The sequence below is a fragment of the Amborella trichopoda genome, chromosome 8, assembly GCF_054954075.1.
Source record: "Amborella trichopoda isolate Santa Cruz 75 chromosome 8, AtrichopodaSantaCruz75HAP2 v2.0, whole genome shotgun sequence".
Taxonomy (NCBI): Eukaryota; Viridiplantae; Streptophyta; class Magnoliopsida; order Amborellales; family Amborellaceae; genus Amborella; species Amborella trichopoda.
Window position 1 is genome coordinate 13,198,119 of NC_142343.1, and position 23,324 is coordinate 13,221,442.

The 23,324-nt window shown below is 30.4% G+C and overlaps 2 pseudogenes across 1 annotated transcript; one reads left to right on the top strand and one right to left on the bottom strand.

Moving 5' to 3' along the window:
- The first annotated feature begins 11,075 nt into the window (after positions 1 to 11,075).
- On the top strand, positions 11,076 to 17,978 carry LOC105420981 (expansin-A4-like; annotated as a pseudogene). Its single transcript, XR_016060070.1, has 2 exons — positions 11,076 to 14,261; positions 17,157 to 17,978. The product of XR_016060070.1 is annotated as an expansin-A4-like (transcript).
- Positions 17,979 to 23,120: 5,142 nt separating this feature from the next.
- On the bottom strand, positions 23,121 to 23,214 carry LOC148780800 (U6 spliceosomal RNA; annotated as a pseudogene).
- Between the last annotated feature and the right edge of the window lie 110 nt (positions 23,215 to 23,324).

Here is a 23,324-nt window from a genome sequence, read left to right on the forward strand (position 1 = left end):
TTATGGTGATCTATGGTTTAGGGGCCTTCTAAAATAGTGTGGTCTTAGGTTTTTCTAAGATTAGGAAAATCATGGAATTTTGTCAATTTTAAAAATAGGGTGTCTACAGATTTATATCAATGTATGGGAAAGGCAAACAGTTCTAATCCCATTTCTTGTTTCTATAGCTATTGTTTCACATTAGTGGAGCAGATAATGATATCAAAATCAGACAAAAAATAGGTGTGTTAAACACTGCTACATATTCAGCAGCATATGACCAATTATCTCATGCATTCAGGATTTGACTCAAATAATGAGATCAAATGATGTTTGATCCACTTATGCAAACCAATGGCATTCTAAGCAAGCCAATGACATCATAATGATATCAAAATGATATCAAAATCAGATAACAAATAGTGTGTTAAACACTGCAGCATATTCAGCAACCTATGACCAATTACCACATGCATTTAGCACCAAGATTTGACTTAAAATAAGATCAAATGATGCTTGCTCTACTTCTGCAAACCAATGACATTCTAAACAAGCCAATAACATCATAATGATATCAAATTCAGATAAAAACAATGTGTTAAATACTGCTGCATATTCAACAGCATATGACTAATTATCACACGCATTTAGCACCAATATTTGACTCAAAAAATGAGATCAAATGATGTTTGAGCTACTTCTGCACACCAATGACAGTCTAAGCTAGCCAATGACATCAAAATCAGATAACAAAATAGTGTGTTAAGCACTTCTGCATATTCAATGGCATATGACCAATTATCACACGCATTTAGCACCAAGATTTCACTCAAAATGAGATCAAATGATGCTCTATCTATTTCTGCAAGCCAACAATATTCTAAGCAAGCCAATGACATCATAATGATATCAAAATCAGATAAAAAACAATTTGTTAAACATTGCTACATATTCAGCAACATATGACCAATTATCACACGCATTTAGCACTATGATTTGATTCAAAATGATATCAAATGATGCTTGATCTACTATTTCAAACCAATGACATTTTAAGCAAGCCAATAGCATCATAATGATATCACATTTAGATAAAAAATAATGTGCTAAGCACTATTGCATATTCAGGAGCATGTGGCCAATTATCACACACATTCAACACCAAGATTTGACTCAAAATGAGATCAAATGGTGCTGATCTACTTCTGCAAACCAATAAAATTCTAAGCAAGTCAATAACATCATAATGATATCAAAATCAGATAAAAAATAGTGTGTTAAACACTGATGCATATTCATCAGCATATGTCCAATTATTATACACAATGAGCACCAAGATTTGACTCAAAATGAGACCAAATGATGCTTGATCTACTTCCACAAACCAATGACACTCTAAGCAAGCCAATAACATCATAATAATATCAAAATCAGATAAACAATAGTGTGTTAAACATTACTGCATATTCAGTAGCATATGGACAAATCACTCACATTCAACAACGCAAAATAAGAACAAATAGAGCTTGATCTACTTCTGCAAACCAATGACATTCTAAGCAATCTTATAACAACATAATATATCAAAATCAGCTAAAGAATAGTGTGTTAAACGCTACTACATATTCAGCAGCATATGGCCAATTATCACACACATTGAGCATCAAGATTTGACTCGAAATGAGATCAAATGATGCTTGATCTACTTCTGCAAACCAATAACATTCTAAACAAGCCGATGGCACAGTAATAATATCAAAAAAAAAAAAAAAACAGTATGTGAAACATTGCTGCATATTCAACAGCATATGGCCAATTATCACTCACATTGAGCACAAGATTTGACTCAAAAAATGAATGAAGAGAGAGAGAGTCAGTTGCATAGTTCAGTATAAAGGTACAAACCAAAATCAATAAAATGAGACATCAGTTTTCTTAAGCCCTAAAAACCCCAAAATCAATAAAAATGAAATGTTAGTTTAATTAAGCCTTGTAAACTACAAACCAAAATCATCCCAAATGATTAATAATACAAACCGACAGAATTCAAAATAAATAACATAATTTAGGAGACTTTCTATCGACAAATAACACAATTTAGCAATCCAAATTCACATATGATGGCTAGAGGTACTTGTGACTTCTGCGATACGAAAAGTATCAGTCACTGTATACAATCTCTTTTTCTATATTATTATTTCGATGTATCCCGTCATTATTTGTGGATTCTTATTTCAATGTCTTTTAAGTTCCATTGTCTTATGACCAATCTGAGTTTCTATATATTGAATTTTATCGAAAAGATTAATGGTTGATAAGAATAAAGAAAAGTGCAGATACCCCCAACTTAGACTTTCTACCTCTCCCCAACCAAATTTTTTATCGTAACTTTTACCCCAAAACATATTTTTGTGGCAAATACCCTCCAGTCAAAAACACATATATATTTAGATGAAAATACACATATCCGTACAAGCTCGCGTCACATCCCCATAGGATACGTAATGACCAAAGGTTAACTGCCAAACCGCAGTAAAAAACTGCCAAACCGGTACAATAAAACCACTGCCAGACCCCAATGCCCAGCTGCCGGACCACATGAAAAATATGTTGGACCGATGTAAAAGAGTATTGGATAGATTCCACCTTGTGCTGGACCAAGCTAAAAACACGGTCGGACCCTAATGAATATTTGTCGAATCGAGGGCACCTTGTGCCTAACCACTTGTACACTATGCCAGCAAAGAGTACAATGCCAGACTGGCAGTTGGAAGTGCCAGACTGCCAGTTGGAAGGGCCGAACCGAGTGCACCTCATGTCGAGGATGTGACGTGAGCTTGTACATAAAAGGGCATTTTGGTCTAAATAAATATGATTTTTTGACGGGGGGGTATTCGTAAAAAAAAATTTATATTTTGGGGTAAAAGCTGTGAAAAAATATTAGTTGGGGGGAAGTTATCTGAAAAGTCCAAGTTAGGGGGTACATGCAATTTTCCCATAAAAATATCCATATCCTGAACATTTGTGAAACCTTTTAGAAGTTGCAAATGTTTTAAAACCCAGAACAGTCAGGTGAGTTGTCGGGTTCAATAATATATATATATATATATATATATATATATATATATATATATATTTCAAATAGATCATGGAGAAAGAATGCATATTTTCATTTTTTTTTCTTTCATTTTTTGTATTTTTGAGGTCTACTAAATGAAGTGTTAAAAGTTTGGACTGGGGAACTTTTAGTAACAAAATTTAAAAGAGAGACTAAAGTGACTCTAGAGACGTAAATAGGCCAGCTCCACCTTGACCTGGAAAGGTTTTGGCTCGATCCGAACATGGCTACACAACGAGGACCTAGTCTTGTGTAGGTCGATTGGTCCCAGGCTTAACCCCTCGGATTACGTAGGGGGTTCAATATATAACATCTATTAAAATTCTGTAAGTTACATTTAGAAAAAGGAGTGTGAGTCATTAAGTTACTTTAGTTCCATCTTCTTTTATTTGAGAAAAATATTTATATAAGGGTGAGGCCCTAAACAACCAAATTAAGATGCCCCTAAAAAATTCACTAAAAAAGGGGTTTTTTATTCCAAAAAATCCTCAAATTGATCATCTCTATCTCAAGATGTAAAGATATGAAAAAAAAAATGGATTTCAAGTCTTAAAAATAGTGCATCTTGTTATGCATTTTTTGAACATCAATTTTCAAGTGTTTCAACTGTTCATAGATCTGCTCGAACTACACCATTTGTTTAGCTTTAAATTTTATAATTAGAGATGAAAATAAATTTTCAAGCCATTACAAAGATTTTCAATATAAAAACAACTCTTTCAATACTATTTGAAGGTGCACCTTCCAATGATTGTTTAGGGCCTCAACCTTATACAAACCACACCCTTTATTCGATGTCTATAAAATAAGTAAAATAATTTTCTCAAAAGATACATCTTTATTTTATATTGCAAAGCTTTAATTAAGAAGTGGACACATGTTCAAAATAATAAAAAGGGGATGTCTTTAAAGATAGATAAGTGATCTTTAACCAATGAGGCTTTTAGGGTGCCATGTTGGTAACTAATTTTTTGGAATTTTTATGTTGTAGCTTCCTTGAAAGTTGTAACTGTTTATGGCCCTCTTCGAAGATGTGTAATAACCTTTACAAATGTAAAGGTTTAATAAACTTTTCAAAGCATCCTTGAAAGTTAAAACATTTTCAAGTGGAAATTTCTTTTTTACAAAATATAAATGTTATTTTTTGAATTCCTTTCTTCACATCCATTTTAACTTTTAGTGAATATAATATTTTTTGACATTCATCTTCTAGATGGATGTTAGACAAACAAGGGACCGCACAACAATAGGTATGTTGGCTGACTCACCAATACTGTGTCCTAAAGGAAAATTCCTCAAAATGCACTTTACTTTTCAGTAATTTAGTAGTTTACTCTTTTACAACTATTCCAACTCATGGCCATGTGTATTTTGATTCTTTCGTAGTAGCGGGATCTGGGGAAAGGATTGGAAATATAATTTCATTATATTTTTTACCAGGAACATGACCTATCAAAAGCATGGTTTTTTGACGACAACCATGGAAAGATAAATTTCCTGTCTTTTCTTTCATCTCGGAAAATATACAAGTAAGATAGGAAAGTATATATCATATCTAACAAGATAGGAAGGTGTATATTACATCATAATATATACAATGAAAGAACCACCACATGAGTAGTGTCAGGCATAACTAGTTTCTCAAAGTGTTCCTCTATCTCTAAAATTTCTATATGGTGTGGAGCATATTTATTTTCTCAAAAAGTTCGTCTGTCTCTAAAATTTCTATAAGAACAACTTCTAAATTTAAACCCCCCTTGTTACCCTTAGCAGGACTGATTCAAATACAGTAACAAGGTGCACAACTTGTGGAACCTCAATAGGGCTTACTAGTTAAATGATAATTGGCACATGCAACACATCCAGTTGCTTCCCATGCTTCCGTTATTATTTTGCATGGTCAAATCATTGATCCCAAAATTTTCAACAATGAGTTAGGTAGGTAGCTTATACAATTCCCTATTCAAGATTTGTTGCTGCTGTACTGAAATATACAAGGAATCTATTGGATGGGTAAAAAAGTATAAAGAATCAGTAAAATTTTGAATGCTTTGTTTATGAATGGTCACATTACAATTCAGTTTCGGTTGATGTTAAACAAAAATGTTTTCTTCATTCATTCATTGAATGATAAATAACTACAACTGAAGGAGATATACGATTTAAATGATGGAAGATCCGATATTTCAAAATAATATCTAGAGTCATCGAAAAAGTGGAAATGAGACTGGATATAAATCTTATGTGAATAATGATAAGTTTTCTTTAATGTGCTACTTTCCCATCCCATTATTTAATCAATGGAAATCCTATAAATTGAATCGTGTCACAATATTTGAGAAATTATATTTTGGACTTTGTGCCTAGTTACTGATATATCCTCAATCACTTGATTTCACATCCAATGGTCAGTAATAATTGTCACCTTCTTGTACAAAAAGTAAATGGTTTCATTATATACATTCCTATAAATCACGCAAAACTTTAACTTCCGGCTGCAAACTTTTCTCTAAAGTACAATTGTTCCATATAGGTTAGACCGTATTTCTACAAGAAAAAGTATACAATGAAACTATTTACCTTTGATACAAGGTGGTCATAATGAATCTTGACTACAGAATGTGAAATTGGGTTGTTGCATTTATTCTATTGACCAAGCTCAGAATTCAAAAGAGATTTTCTCGAACTTTATGACACTCAAATGCTATCAGTTTTCACATCGAATGGTTATAAGCAGTGTTTCAATTGTCGGTGAGTCGAACCTAACTCGCCTGCATCTACTCGAGAACCGGCACACCCGTATCGATTCCACTAAAATATAGGGAATCGCACGTGTCTAGAGAGAACCGGGCGATTCCCAACAGTGAATCACCGAGTCAAGCCAGTTCCCAATAGTAAAACACGGGCTACACACTGTTCTTCACAAGATTCATGATTTTTTTTCATTTTTTTTTTTATCAATTTTCATCTTTTTCAGTTTTGTAATCGAATCTTTCAGCCTTTACTTTAATCTTTTCAGCCATTTCAGTCAATAAATTGTAGTAGAAATCATCGATTTTGATCACCAATATTTGGATCTGTGAAGAACAAAGCGTGAGTTTTAGGGATCCGCCATTTCTCTGATTTCAAGAAAAATAGGGCATCATTTTTTGTTAAAATCTGAGGGTTATTAATCTTAAAATTGTTATTTAGAAGTTGTTGTTCATAATTTGTGAGTATTTTGGACGATTGCATATCAGATTTGAATTTGAAGCCACGCGTACAGGAAAAATAGGTAAGAACTGTGCTTTTTTTTTTTTGCATCATTCTATCAATTTTATTCAATGTTTTACAAATAATGCATTAATATTATAGGGTTTTGATTCCTTATAGTTTTTTTTATCATCACATGTATTCAATTTGATCTGATTTATTCAATTTAAGGTTGATTTTCGAGAAAAAATGACTTATGTCTGTGAAGAACTGTGTTTTTTTTTTTTCCCATCATTCAATCGATTTTACTCAATTATTTGCAAATAATGTGTTAATTTTATAAGGTTTTGATTTCTTATAGTATTGTTTATCATCACATGTATTCATTTTGATCTGATTTATTCAATTTGAGCTTGATTTTAAAATGGAATGACTGATGTCAGGTGGGTGAAGAACTGCATTTTTTTTTTTTTCCTCCATTCAATCGATTTTTATTCAATTTTGTGATAATCATGTGTTAATATTATAAGGCTTTGATTCATTATAGTATTTTTTATCATAACATATATTCAATTTGATGTAATTTATTCGATTTGAGGCGGATTTTCAAGTTGGAATGACTGATGTCGGGCAGGTCTGTGCAAAAGTGCTTTTTTTTTTTTTTAAACAGTTTGATAATCGATTTATTCGAGAAATTGTGGTTTTCTCAAAAATTGTGAAAATCGTGACCAGGTTTTGATTATCATGATGAATTAAACTGTATTTTTTATTTTTATTGTTAAATTTTTATGTAGAAAAGTGCATGTTGATAAATTATCGAAGCAAAAAAATACAAGTTAAATTTTTAATGCAAAACTGTATTTTTTAATTTTAATGCATAAAATGTATGTATATGATTGATAAAGATTTTCGATTTTTAGTCACGGTTTTGTGAAGAATAGTTAGGGTTTTTTTTTTTTCGCCAAACTACAAGTATGAGACGAATTAAAGTACTATTATGAATTAGTTTAGAGGGTTTTTTAAGGTAATACTGTAATTCAAATAATTTTGGATATAATATCATCAAAAAAATAAAAATAAAAATAATAATATAAAGGAAAAAAATAATGGCATCAAAAAAAAATAAAGAGGAAGAACATAATGTCATAAAAAAATACGGAAAAAACGAGTTTTATTTTTATCTTTCAAAAAAAATAAAAGGAAAAAATAATATCAAAAAATAAAAAATAAAAATAAAAGAAAAAGTAAAATAAAAGATAATACAATAAGAATTTCTTGTCAAAAAATAATTTATCCTCTAAAAATAAAGTAAAAGGAAGAAAGTAATGTCATCAAAAAATAAAATAAAAGATAATACAATACTTCGAGATTTTAGTGGTCATTTTTCATCGATTTAATCCATTCTTTATTGTAGTCCATATATAATTATATATTTTATGCATGATAATTCTATGATTTTTCTTTTATATAATGCAAATTTAATGCTTAGCATAAGTTTAAACAGGGAAAAAACATCTCAATATTCGTAAATTGATGAAAAAATGAAATAATAATGTAGTACTTACATTTCTTATTGGATTCCTACAAAACAACATTTATAATGAATTTTAATAATTTTTCAGATTTTTTTTAAGGCTTAATCCGACTAAATAGGCCGATTCCCTATCCGGATCGCTGATTCACCGATTCGTATGGGTTTTTGAGGTACCCGATCTGGGTCACCGATCCATTTTTTAAACCACTAGTTATAAGCAATTGTGATCTCCCTATACCAAAGATAAATGGTCTCATTGTATACAATCCCTTTCTACAATATGTGGTCCAACGATCAAAACATCCATCTTAAAGATCAATACAAATAGGTGGTCCATCTAAAAACAATTGTAACAAACGGTCAAACTGTTTTTTTAATATAATTATTATTTCTAGTTTTCAAAAATTAGTTATTTATTCATATTCATGAGCTCCATATTAGAGATTATATATTCTATAAAAATTAGGATCAAATTATATTTAAAAAATGTATTTATTTCCAAGCCCGCATTTCTACAATATGAGGGCTCGTCGCATGCTACCACGTCCTTCTCTAAAAGTGGCATGTACGTGTTGAGATTTACTATACGGGGCGATATACATCCCATATCGGACGATATACATCTCATACCGCTTTGATGGAGAAATCTCCCTTTTGCTTATGACTTAAAAAAGGGGATAGCTTTAAATTTATTAAAAAATTAGTTACTTTTTAGTACAATATTGATATTGTAGCCATTAGATTTGACATATGATGGTTGAGGATGTGTTATTGATTAGGTTCAAGACCCAAATGAGAATTTTTTGAACTTTGTTGACACATCTCAAGTTGTTGGATCAGGTATTTGACGGCTAAAAGTGATTGTAGCTATCTCGTACCAAAGTTAAATAATGATATATTATACAATCCCCACATTAATTATTGGAGGCACCGGCTTTTAGAAAAAAAAGACTCTAGCGTTTATGTTTGGCTTGAACACGTTTTAGGGAAAATATCAGAAAAGGGGTTGAAACCGTTACGATACCACTAAAAGGTCAAAAGATTATAAATTGCGCTCAAATTTATGCTTTTAATTTTCCATACCAACTAGTATTTCCTCTAAAATAAAATAAAAAAATAAATCCAAATTATCCCTGTTCGTTGTTGGACAGCAAGAACAATGAGGTGTACTTTAATAAATTTACCTCAAAGAGGCCTTAGCAAAATGATATTTGGGGGTAAATTTTTGAAACCAGCCGTAAATTGCTTTTTAACACCAAATAAGGGCAATTTGGAAAAAAAAATTAATTTTTCTTTTTTTGAGGATATACCTAGTTGATATAAAAATTTAATAGCACACCGTCAAGTGCAATTTGTACTATTTTGACCCATTTATTGAGATTGTATGGAATTTCAACTCCTTTTCGATATTATCCTCATTTTTTATTACAAATGTTTGGATTACCAATGTTAGGCCCTAGATGTTCTAAGCACTGTGTTCAATTGTACTTAATACATTTTTAGGATTTATATATTCTTAGTGTCTCACTAAGTCATTCAGGTGTAATGTGAATTGGAGGGTCCTCAAGTTTGGCGTTCTTGTTTATGATTTGCCTTCTAGTTTTCCTTGTTAGGTTTTCAGTATCTTTGTATCATTATATTTTCTTGCTCTTTCAGTCTTATTATCCATTGCGGACAGGCCATGATGACCTTAACAAGAATTCTTCTGTGATAATATATTTAAAGGGTGAGGCTTATATTTATGTAAGGTGCCCACCTTATACCATAAAAGTAAGGCGCACCTTTAAATTTCGCCCGAAGATATAGTTTCAGTGTCAAAATATGTTAGGATGACTTGAAAATCTATGCTCAACCTGATTATAAAATCTAAAATTTCAAGAACCCTATCGAGCAAGTAGATATATAAATACTTGAAAATCTTGAATATAGACAGTTTAGATAACTTGTTACACGATATATTATTTTTAGGACTCAAAATTCCTAAGTTTTTAATATTTGTACATCTCGAGGTTGAAATAACCATTTAGAAAGTTTTCCAACTTCAGAACACTCCTTTCTACTATATTTTTGAGGTGTACCTTACTTTTGTAGTATAAGGTTGCAACCTCATGTTAACTTCTTCCATATTTACAAGCTTGTTGTATACTTAAAGAGGGAGGCTAATGTTCTCATGAACATAATATTTGGAAAATGTTTTGACAATTTTTATTTTATCAAATATACTTCCCTCCTTCGAATTCGGAATTTTCGTCAATCTCATAAATTTGGAATTCACCAAAAAATCACAAGGTTATGCTTTGAAAAGATAAAAATTTGAAATTTGCTCTCCTCCAACCTCAAGAAAAAGAAAAAAAAAAAAGAAAAAATCAGATCTCACACTCTATGGTCCCAAAAGAATAATGTCTCAAGATTGAACGGGCCATCTAATTTTTTGAAGGCAAGACTTAAGTGCTAAAGTACTCAAGATTTGGTTTTCATATTTTGAAATAATTATCTAGTGATTCTTAAATGCCCCATAAGATCTCCCTAATAAACGTTTTCACCAAGGGGAGTAGATAATATCCTCCAGCGCAGCCTATAGTATTAGTGAAAATTATCGCTGATAATATGAAACTACTGGAGTTTTTCATGATAATTTAGGAAGGCGATATTATGCATGGAATGATCTTGATGCCAAGAAATTATCATGATAATTAATAGCTTGTCGATAATATCCCACTAATTAATCTTTCGAATAATATCAGGTTTAATTTAAATTGTGAACTTGCACAAAAAATGGAACAACGAATGTAAAATGACTAATAACTAGTGGGGAAAAGTTTATATAGAGCGGTGGCTCTAAACAATCAAATTACAACCTATCTCAAAAAATTTCACTAAAATAGGTGGTTTTGATGTCCAAATATTTTCAAATTGATCATCTCAACATCAAGATGCATGGACATGAGAAAAAAATGGATTTCAAGTTTTGAAAATAGTACATCTTGTAATGCATTTTTTGACCGTCAATTTTCAAGATTTTCAAGTTTTCATAGATCTGCTCGATCTATACTATTTTTTAAGCTTTAAATTTTATAATTAAAGATCAAAATATATTTTATGGCTATCACAAAGATTTCCAGTATTGAAACCACATTCTTAATACTGTTTGAAGGTGCGATGTACTTTGATTGTTTAGAGCCTTGGCTCTATACAGACTGCACCCATAACTAATTGCTTGTTGCTATGTAAAAAGGATTGCATGGGCTTTTTGTTTTTTGTTTTGTTTTTGTTTTTGCAAATAAGCGTAAACTAGAAGGATTATTTTAAAGGGAAAATATCATTAAAAGAGACGCAACCCCTTACAATTTTATTAAAGGAGTTAAATTATCTCTATTAATATTTGATGGCATTATTTATTTCTTTTTCATTCAATTAAATACCACCTAAAAATTTAAAATATCGAACTTACCCTTGTATGGTATATGAAATGCATAATAATCATTGACATTTTTGTAATTTGGCCCAGGTTTCAACAAAGTGATGAAATTACCTCTAGTTGTTTTATCTTACAAATAAGAAACACATTGTTCAATACTATAAAGAACATTGTTTCATGTGGGATGGACCGCATTTCTACATATGCGGTCCAGAAAGTGTAAAGCATCCATCTTAAAGATAGATGCAAGTAGGTGTTCTATCTAAAATCAATGGAAACTAACGGTCCAAATGTTTCTTACTAGAATTATTATTTCTAGTCTTTTAAATTTATTTATTTATTCATATTCATCATCTCCATATTAGAGATAACATTTCTTTAAAAATTAAGTCCTAAAATCTATCTCAAAAATAGATTTATTAAGAGGCCCGCATTTATATATATATATATGGGTTTGGCCGCTTAGAAACCGAGTCCATATTATAATATTGAACAACTAGGGATACTTTTATCATTTTCACTTAAATGCATTGCATGTATGAAATTGTGAAAATATCCCTTGTTATGCATTACTAATACTGAATAATATGTTCTTATTTATGATGCAAAGGACTTGGGGGTATTTTCATCGTTTTGAGTGGGGCCTCTTTTGGGGTCAAATTATTAAAATTCTCCTCAGTGGGCTACTTGGGGATTTTAAAATTTTTAAAAGGAGATATCTAAGTGAAATGAAAATAGAATACTATTCCATCGAATGTTAAAAGGAATAACTTGAAATTCTTCAATAATTTTTAAGGGGCTTATCTCCTTTACTAATATTTTTCCATGTTAAAAAGAGTTTCCTTTCACCCCGAAAGATCTCATGCTCTCGAGGGAGCATATTGTCATTTTAATTGTGATTGTAGGACCCCAAAATTTGAGGATATAACCTCTTCAACCCATAAGCTAAACTTAATTATAAAAAATAGAAACTTAGGGTTGGTGGGTTTTGAGCGATTTAGGAAAATTTTCTATATAAAGAGGAATTTGTTGAAATTTTACTTTTTCTAATGGTGAACATGAAATAGAGTTTTTAAAATAGAAAGAGTTTCAATTAATGTTTTTTCCTTTGCATGGTAAGCATGAAATAGTAATTTCGAAATGCAAAGAGATTTTCCTTGAGATATGTTCCTTTTTGTAATTTTTATGGTTAGTGGTAAAATAGGAAATGCAATGAACATGAAGCAAGAAATACAATACAAAGAGAAGTTGTTGAAAAATGTCTCCTTTTTATGGCAAATTTGAGACAGGTTCCTTTTTTATTTTTTATGGTAAGCGGTAAAATAGGAAATACAATACAAAGAGAAGGCCTGAAGAATCTTTCCTTTTTATCGCAAATTTGAGACATGAAACTTAGAGGTCCCAGAATTAAGTATCTTTTCATAGAAAAGTTTTATTTTCATTCTATTTTTGAGTAATACATTGAAGAATTGATTGTTTGCTTTCATTTCTATGAACAATGCTGCTCGACTCAGAAACCAAACCAGAAACTGCGGGTAGCCTATCGGATTTTATCCTAAAATGGGAACTCAGTTAAATAGATGTGAAAACTTTATTAAAAAATATTGTTTTATGTACATAAAACTACTAATTTAAGAACGACTTAAGACCCCAAAAAATAATTTAAATATTTTATATTTTGTTTACATTTTTCTTTTTCGGTTGGTTGAGTCGGTCAAGCCAAGTTACATTAAGCCTGTTGGACTCAAAATGTGTGGGTGACTGATTCGGCCCACTGGTCAATTTTTATAGCATTGGTATGAACACATTATCAAACTCAGTTTTAAACATAAATATATTTGATTATTGGGGAGTGATTTCATGCAACGGCTGTATAGTAATATAATGCAACAATCTTCAAAAATCATGTTAGAACCATTTGTTTGATCCAAATTTTACAATATACACTCTTTTTATTCTAATGAACTATCACAAAAAAGGGAATTTTGAGAAAAGAAATCTAGAAAGTATTTTTTTAGCGCAATTATCATAGGCCGTCCATTTTGGTGAGATGCTTAGATCTAGGTCATAGAATGATTTTTTTTCTTTCCATATTTTTTAGATAACTTTATTATCATTAGATTAACAATATTAAAAAAGAAAAATATGCTTTTCAATTCATAAAGGCCTATATCTTGAAATTCATCAAATTGGCAGTATAGATTCATTGTCGGAGGGGACTCATTTTGACCATATATAGGGAAAAAATTAGTTACTTTTTTTAAGATTGATTACTGAGAAGAAAAGAGTGTGTGTGCAAAATTTTGGATCATATAAACATTACAAACATGATTTTCTAGAAGTGTGGTTGTATTATACTATAATACAGCCCCCGCATTAGATCATTTCCCATATTTGATGTAATATATACTATTATAATGTTTATTTATTGTAATAGATCAACTATTTAATATTTTACTTATAATTTTGATTTGATTTCAAAATACCCATCAAAATACACAAGACCGTTGTTAAATTGGTGATAAGTTTGATGTATTTTAATAACTTTTCCAAATATTTATTTCAATTTTTTTTGTGTAGATTTATGTATATACTATTTTCTTAGGGAACATTAATTCGTAATAAATAATATATGATTAGTAAGTGAAATTCAAAACTAACTCCCCATAAATTTTGACAAAAAAAAAACACATAAAAGGAATATTTTGAGAGAATACCTCACAAAGCTTTTCTTCCAAGTGTAGGAAAACGAATAATACTTGCTATTTTTTTCTTAATTCATTGGACCCTAGTCATTAAGTAAGACAGCCTTTTTCAGCCAGCTAAATGAAAATCTCTGCCATTTCTCATCTATAAATATGAATTGAAATTAGGATGGAGGAGGAGAGAGAGAGAGATGGTGAAGGCTATTTTCATAGCAATGGCAATGGTGATTGTGTTTGATAAGTTTGTGGTAGGTGATGTTTGGCATTCAGCACATGCCACCTTCTAAGGAGGACCTAATGGAAGTGGAACAATGCGTGAGTATTCATGTTCATCGTGTGAACCAGATATTATTTTTATTTATTGTTTTTCTTTATTTATTGCTTTTTTTCCTCTTAACAAAATGGCTTTGTTAATTAGACCAGTTTAATTTACATGCTTGTTTTCTTATACAAAAATTGTCATGGAGGACTCTACTTTTTCCATTGTTAGAGCATGTATAATGTGCTCCTGTAGGAGCACGTTGTACAGTTTTTTTTTTTTTGGGTAAGGAAATGTACAGTTATTCTCTCTAGTAAAAGAGCTGCTTCTTTTTCTTCTATTTTTTTATATAGAACTTTGAAATTCACTACCCGATGAGTACTTTTAAGAAATAGAAGCTATATATTTCAGTTCCTATACACTTAAGATACGACTGTTTATTGATTTAAACATTATCATCTTGACAAGGAGAATTTTTCAAGGGATTGTATACCATTAGACCATTTATTTTTAGGGTGTGTTTTGTATAAGGTTGCAACCTTACAAAATTCAACTACAGTGCACCTCCAAATTTTATCATAAGATGTAATTTTGGTGTAGAAAATTCTTAGGATTATCTGAAAATCTATTTTTCTAATTATAAAAGTTTAAACTCCAAAAATAGTTAAAGTCAAGTAGATCTATAAACATGTGAAAATATTGAAAACGGACGGTCTAGATAATGTGCTGCAAGATACACTATTTCTAGTACTCAAAATTATTATTATTTTTTTTCATATTCATACACCTGAATGTTGAGATGATCAATTAAAACAACATTTTATGATGGACTTTTGAGGTGCATCTTTAATTCCACATTTTAAGGTTGCAACCTTAGATAAACGTTTTCCTTATTTTTAATACAAAGAGGTCACAATCACTTTTAGCCATTGGATGTGAAATCTAATAGATGAAAGTGTGTCCCATTATTCTAAAATTTTATTTTGGACTGTATGCCAAAATAATGATACATCCTTAACCACCAAATTTCAAATCTAACAGTCAATGATGTTTGTGTGACCTCCTTGTTTCAAAAGTAAATGATCATATTGAATACATTTCCATTTCTCAAATCATACTTAGTGTTGAAATATTTAACTTCTCACTTCATTCTTCTATTCTAATTTTAAATAGCCCATCATTCTTTTTAGGGAAAAGTTTATATAGAATTGAGGCTCTAAACCATCAAATTAGAGCCTACCTCAAAAAGTTCACTAGAAGAGGTTGTTTTGGTGCCCAAACATCCTCAAATTGATCATCTCAATATCAAGATGCATGGACATTAGAAAAAATGGATTTCAAGTTTTTGAAATAGTAGTGTATTTTGTAATGTATTTTTGGACTATCAATTTTCAAGATTTTCAAGTTTTCATAGATCTATCGATCTACACTATTTTTGAAGCTTGAAACTTTATAAATAAAAATGAAAATATATTTTAAGGCTATCACAATAATTTTAATTATTGAAGGCACATTTCTCGACACTATTTGATGCTAGGGTCTAATTTGATAGTTTAGAGCCTAGGCTCTATACAAACCGCACCCTTCTTTTTTATCAAATTTAACAAGTAACTAACCAAAGGATACAATTGGTTCATAAGTTGTTGGAAATTATTGGATGAGTGAAATGTTAAATAGCTGATCTCTAAGGTGTGATTTGATAGATTTCTGAAACCCTAAAAAACATAAGGATATACCTTTTAATTTGAAAATATATATCATCTTTAGTGACCGGGACTCTCAACCATAAACCTCGGGTCTTAACTTTTACCTTTTACTAGCTTAAAAACTTTCAATTAAGATATTCACGAGGCAATCAAATATGGCTTGAAAAATCTTAAAGAAAAAATTTCGCTTAATTATGTTCTTGGGGGTGGACCACCTAATTTGGTGCCCTTCCTGGACCACAAAATCTTTTTCATTTCATTTACTTTAACAGACTATCTTGATCTAGCAAGAAAACAAGAAAAAAATTGTTAGCTTGTTTACCATGGGTTGTTCAAAGCAATGTCATCATATTATCTTCACTTTAGCTGAAAAGGTTGAAGTCTTTGGATTTTCACCCAAGCGAAGCAAAGCTTTGGTGTGTCCATTTTTGGCTGTTTGGATCCAATTTGACCTCTTCTGCAGAAGCATGGATTTATCTTTTTAACATATCTTATATAAATATATATTTTATTTATTAAAATTTTAAAAAAATTTCTTAGGTCTTCCTCTAAATAGGCCGGAGCACTAAATTGCTTTGCTTTCCGACCAAACAGAAGAAGGTTAATAGGGTTTCTTATTCAAGAGAGATCTCTCTAGTTTCCTTCTCACACCTTTATTTGACTACTTCTTGGCTTTGTGAGTAAAACATAGCCCAACGGCTATGCATTGGACTATTAAAATCATAGTTCAAGAACAAGGCTACATGGTGCATCACCATCTTGGTCCTCCCATTGAGCCTTATAATAAAAAAATGTATATAACTAGACCATTTACCTTTGATACAAGGTGGTCAAAAATTAATTTTGACAATTAGATATGAAATTGGGTGACCGCATTTATTCTATTGACCAACTTTAAAGTTCAAAAAAAAATTTCTCGAACTTAACAACACACCCAAACTATCATATTTCACATTGGGTGGTTATAAGTACTTGTGACCTCCTTGTACCAAAAATAAATGGTCTTATTATATACATTCCCATAATAAATCTCCATCCACCCATCAATGAAATGGTCGATGATTGCATTCCTAGAGTACCATTATATACCATAGTCTGTTGGACTATGTTGAAGTCTCCTTTTATATAGTGTGACAATTACCTCTGGTTGTTTGCTTTTGATTACTAGTGTTCTAGTACTGTGGATCTTAAGGCATACCTAATCTCTCTCTCTCTATCTCTCAACTCAAATTGTTTTTGTTGCAGAGGGTGCTTGTGGCTATGGTTTTGTTGCAGAGGGTGCTTGTGGCTATGGTGATCTTGTTAAAGAAGGCTATGGCGTGAACAATGTGGCACTCAGCGCTGCCCTGTTCAACAATGGCCTCACATGCGGTGCTTGCTATGAGATCAAGTGCAACTCAAAAAAGGACCCAAAGTGGTGCCACCATGGCTCTATCATCGTCACTGCAACCAATTTTTGCCCTCCGAACCTTGCCCTTCCTTCTGACAAGGGGGGTTAGTACAACCCGCCTCGTGAGCACTTCGATCTCTCCATGCCTGCAATTCTCAAGATAGGAGAGTACAGAGCAAGCATGATCCCTCTGAACTATAGACGTGTTCCCTGCGCAAAACAAGGGGGATCCGGTTCGAGATCAGTGGATTCAAATATTGGACACATGTTCTAGTATACAATGTTGGTGGAGCTGGGGATGTTAGGGAGGTCTCGATCAAGGGCCCGAGAGCGGGCAGCTGGGAGACCATGCAAACGAATTGGGGCCAAATTTGGCAGACCGGGAACGACTACTCTGGATAGAGCCTGTCGTTTCGGGTGACAACAAGCAGAAGAAGTGTGGAATCGATCGATGCGGCGCCGACGATTTGGCAACATTGACAGACCTTTGAGGGGAAACAATTTTCTTAGGAGACGTACTTGGGGGCTCTAGGGAGTTCATAGTGACACACTTTAACTTTCTAAGACCCTAGAGAATTTTTATTTACAGTTTATACTTGAAAGCATAGGTGGTTCCTCTTATATATGCCCACTTTATCCCTTAAAACCTTAGAAAATTTGAGATTAAAGTTTTATGTTCTTGTTATCTATGATAGTTTATTTCTTCGTTCTTGTTATCTATGATAGTTTATTTCTTCTTCTTTTTTTTTTTGCCCTAATTCAGGGTCATCAGGTCGAGTTAGACTATGGAACTTTTAATAAATAAAATTCAAATGATTTATTTAAAGGGATTGTATACAATGAAACCATTTACCTTTTATATAAGGTGGTCACAATTATATACAACCATCTGATATGAAATCTGAAAGTTTAGATATATCACAAATTTTGAAAAAATTTCTTTGATCTTGGTCAATAGAATAAATGCAGCCATCTAATTTCACATCTAATGGTCAAGATTAATTGTGACCATCTTGTATCAAAGATTAATTAGCTCATTGTATACTTTTCCTTATTTAAAAAGGCCAAACTAGACATAACTAGACAACTAGCTAGTAGCGTGCAGGTTGATTGAACCTGGACCTCCCATCCTTTAATCAATGGTTTTCTTTAAATAAAATTTTTTTAAGGAATTTGTAGAAGGGTGCGGTTTGTATAGAGCCTAGGCTCTAAACAATCAAATTAGAACCTACCTTCAAATAGTGTCAGAAATGTGGTTTCAATATTGGAAATCTTTGTGATAGCTTTAAAATATATTTTCATAGTTATTTATAAAGTTTAAAGCTTAAAAGTTAGTACAGATTGACATATATATGAAAACATAAAAATTTTGAAAATTGATGGTCGAAAAATGCGTTACAAAATACACCATTTTCAAAGCTTTCAATCCATTATTTTCTCATATCCATGCATCTTGATGCCGAGATGATCAATGTTTAGGGTTTAGAAAAGAGATGTTATCTTTCTCGACTAGGTTATCAAGGAGGTTCACCTAAGTTTGAGATTGTGATTGAAAAGGGGTTCATGTTCCATTGGAGTGGCTTGACCTAAAACTTGCTTTCTAGGTTGAGATTGAAGGTTGACCATTAGATCCCGCACCATCGAAAGGTGGTGACACGGCATGGGGTGTAAAATGCACGATTGAAGTAATCTCTGATACCTTCTTTTGTTTCTTCCATATTTATTTATTATGTTTTTTTTTCCCAAGCATAGGTTGTGTCTTTTCTTTGTATTCTTTTATTTTATTTGAAGTAGATTTATTGTAAAAGGACTACTTGTGAGTGATCAAAGCCGTGAAGAAAAAGACAAAAAAAAAAAATTAAAAACGTAGAACTATATATATATATATATACTCCGACTAGTGTACATGAGTCCTTCTTTTAGTCAGCAAATGGGCTGGTGCAAACATATTAAAATATGGTTGATCGGATGGCCACGATTGTGATTCATCTTTGAATCTTATTGTTTATTCTACTCTAAGTTATGTGAAACTTTGAGCATCTATTTTTGAAAAATATGTGTACCTCATAAAAATATTTAAAATAATTCAACAAAAAATAAATTAGCCAAAATACCCCTAAAAATTATAGGAGAATATAGGTTGATTTATTTTTTAATATTTTTATTAGATGTGCCTTAATGAGAAGAATAAACCCTCCAAAATTCAAGTAATTTAGACTTATATAAATAAATTTAAATTCAAATGTGAAAAAAAATTGTATGGCCATCAAATCGGCCTAGATTCAATATGAGCCATGAATAAACCCGTAAGCATATAAAAGTTACTCATATTTATTAAGGGTGTGGTTTCTATATGGTTGTAACTTTAAACAATCGAAATAAGGTGAGCTTTTAAATTTAATCATAATATGTAATTATGGTGTAAAATATTCTTCCGATTATCTCAAAATCTATTTTCATATCTATTTATGAAATTTTAAACTCCAGTAGTACTGAAAATCAAGTAAATCTATAAACATGTGAAAATCTTGAAATTGTATGGTCTAGATAATGTATCGCAAGATGCACTGTTGTTGGGACTCAAAATCTTGTTTCTTTCATATTCATACATCATAATATTGAGATGATCAATTAGAGGGTTTTTCAACATTAAAACAACCTTTTTCGATGGATTTTTTAGGTGCATATGTAATTCTACATTTTAAGGTTGCAATCTTATATAAACCTTTTCCATTTATTAATATTAGTGCTTAATAATTTATTTTAAAAATAATTTTTAAGGGTTGGCGATGGGCCAGGCAAGGCAAACTGGTTCTGACATATTTGGCTTAATCAAGAAACACGAAGGCCTAAACCATAAATATGATCAAAGGCCAGACCAGGACTTGATTGTTTTCTAATATCAAGAAATATGTGAAACTATTTTAATTTCAAAAAAATGTAAGACTTGGTTTTAGACTTGAATATAAAATAAAAGATTATTTTTTAATTTCACCAAAATATGCCAATTTTCTATTAAGATCTAGTAGAGTTAGTCAAAGAAGACAAAAAATGGAAACTTAGACAAAAAATTTAAAAACACATATATTAGATTTAAAATGGAATTTAGCCAAAACTCGAGTAGTTATCATATTTTGTATTATAATATTATAAGGATAAAAGAGGAAATTTTTAATTTTAAAAAAAACATAATGTCATTTCTCATCGAGATACATTAGGGTTATTTTGGATGAGTGGCAAGACAAGAAATGAACAATTCAAAATGAATACATTTGAGACAATTTAAGTGTGGCTCCAATACGAGATAAGATAAGAAAAAGTAGACTTCGATGGGTTGTCCATGCACCCTAAAAAAGAATAAAAGATAAACCCCAAAGCACATGCACATGGATGCAAGTGGTGGAAACTGATATAAAGGCTGGTAGCCTCACTAAAGTATGGCCCTTTATAAAGCAAAAAAGACGAATTAAAATTCGTATAGCTAATTCTAGATAGTTAGAAAAATACTCTAATCATGATGATGCATTAGAGTTATTTTGAGGAGACAGAATAACTGAAAATTTTAAAAAACAAATAGGGAAGACCGAACCAGAAATCTTGGAAATATAAAATTAAGAAACACATGCATCCCAGTTAAGAATGGGGACTGGGCAAAATGTTTGGCTGATATCATTATTTGGAAAAGTAAAATTGGGGAAATGCAAAAACTGACATCTAGGAGAAAATTTAGAATTAAAAAAGGTATGTATTAGAAATTGGGCAAATATTTCAGCTGATATCACAATTTGGAAAATAGACTCGAGGAAAAACAAAATTGAAATCTTGGCATTATAAAAATAAAAATACACATGTAATAGATTTAAGAATGAAATTGGACAACAATTTCAGCATATATAGCAATTTTAAATGTGATTTTAGAACGTTAAACTTGATTTTAGGAAGATAGAATAACAAATTTCTTGATTTAAGAATTGATTGGGCAAAAGGAAAAATTCCAGTAAACATCATAATTTGAATATAATTTTTAAAAGGTTATCACACTTTTGAATATAATTTCAAAAGGATAAAAAAAAAAAAAACTTGATTTTTGACAGATAAAATAGGAATTTTCTTGATCTACTAATCTCAATTGGGCAAAAACAATTTCCAGTATATCTCTCATCATTCGAATTTAAATCTTCAAACAAGCCAAGTTTGCCAAAAATATTCCAGTAGGTACGATAATTTGAATTTAATCTTTAAAAAGGATAAATTCGTTAAAAACAAATCCTGTAGGTGTCATAATTTGAATCTTTTTTGAAAAAAAATTAAAAAATCTGTCAAAAACAATTTTGAATTTAATCTTGGGTGCGGTTTGTATCGAGCCTAGGCTCTAAACAATCAAATTAGAGCCTACCTTCAAATATTATCGAAAAATGTGATTTCAATATTAGAAATCTTTGTGATAGCCTTAAAATATATTTTTATATTTATTTATAAATTTTAAAGCTTCAAAAATAGTGTAAATCGACATATCTATGAAAACTTGAAAATTGACGGTCCAAAAATACGTTACAAAATACACTATTTCTAAAACTTGAATCTATTTGTTTAGCGTGTCCATGCTTCTTGATGTCGAGATGATCAATTTGAAGATATTTGAACATCAAAACAACATCTTCTAGTGAAATTTTTGAGATAGACTCAAATTTGATTGATTAGAGCCTCAGCTCTATATAAACTTTTCCCTTTAATCTCTAGGTACGATAATTTGAATTTAATCTTTAAAAAGAATAAATTTGTTAAAAACAAATACCTCTAGGTATTATAATTTGAACCTTTTTTTAAAAAAAATAATCTGTCAAATGTTTTTTGAATTTAATCTTTAAGAAGGAAAAAATTCTTATAATTTGAATCTATGGAAAGAGAAAAATATTCCGGTACGATAATTTGAATTTAATCTTTAAAAAGTATAAATTTGTTAAAGACAAATTCCTCTAGGTATTATAATTTGAACCATTGTTTTTTAAAAAAGAATCTGTCAAACAAAATTTGAATTTAATCTTTAAAAAGGAAAAAATTGTTATAATTTGAATCTATAAAAACTTTTAAAAAAATTGAATTTAATCTTTAAAAAGGAAAAAATTGTTATAATTTGAATCTATGAAAAAAGAAAAATATTTATGTACGATAATTTGAATTTAATCTTTAAAAAGTATAAATTTGTTAAAAACAAATTCCTTTAGGTATTATAATTTGAACCATTTTTTTTAAAAAAATAATCTGTCAAAAAAAATTTAATTTAATCTTAAAAAAGGAAAAAAAATGTTATAATTGGAATCTATAAAATAAAAAAAAAATGAATTTAAGCTTTAAAAAGAAAAAAATTGTTATAATTTGAATCTATGAAAAAAGAAAAATCTTTAGGTACGATAATTTGAATTTAATATTTTAAAATGTATAAATTTGTTAAAAACAAATTCCTTTAGGTATTATAATTTGAACCATTTTTTTAAAAAAGAATCTGTCAAAAAAAGTTTGAATTTAATCTTTAAAAAGGAAAAAATTGTTATAATTTGAACTATAAAATAAAGAAAACAAAAAAAATTTGAATTTAATCTTTAAAAAGGAAAAAACTGTTATAATTTGAATCTATGAAAAGAGAAAAATCTTTAGATACGATAATTTGAATTTAATCTTTAAAAAGTATAAGTTTGTTAAAAACAAATTCCTTTAGGTATTATAATTTGAACCATTTTTTTTTAAAAAAAGAATCTGTCAAAAAAAATTTGAATTGAATCTTTAAAAAGGGAAAAAATTATTATAATTTGAATCTAAAAAAAAAATTGGACCATCGTGCGTGTCATCCTCGATGAGGGGTAAGGCTAATGTTCTCGGCATTGTTCTAATTTTAACGGATGCCCCCAAAGGAACAACTACTCATGCTAAAGCGAATTTTTTTAGTTAAACTGCTAATATCATTCATATGTTTAGATGTGGAACAGAATTAATTTTAACCGAGGTCCCAAAGGAACAATTACCGG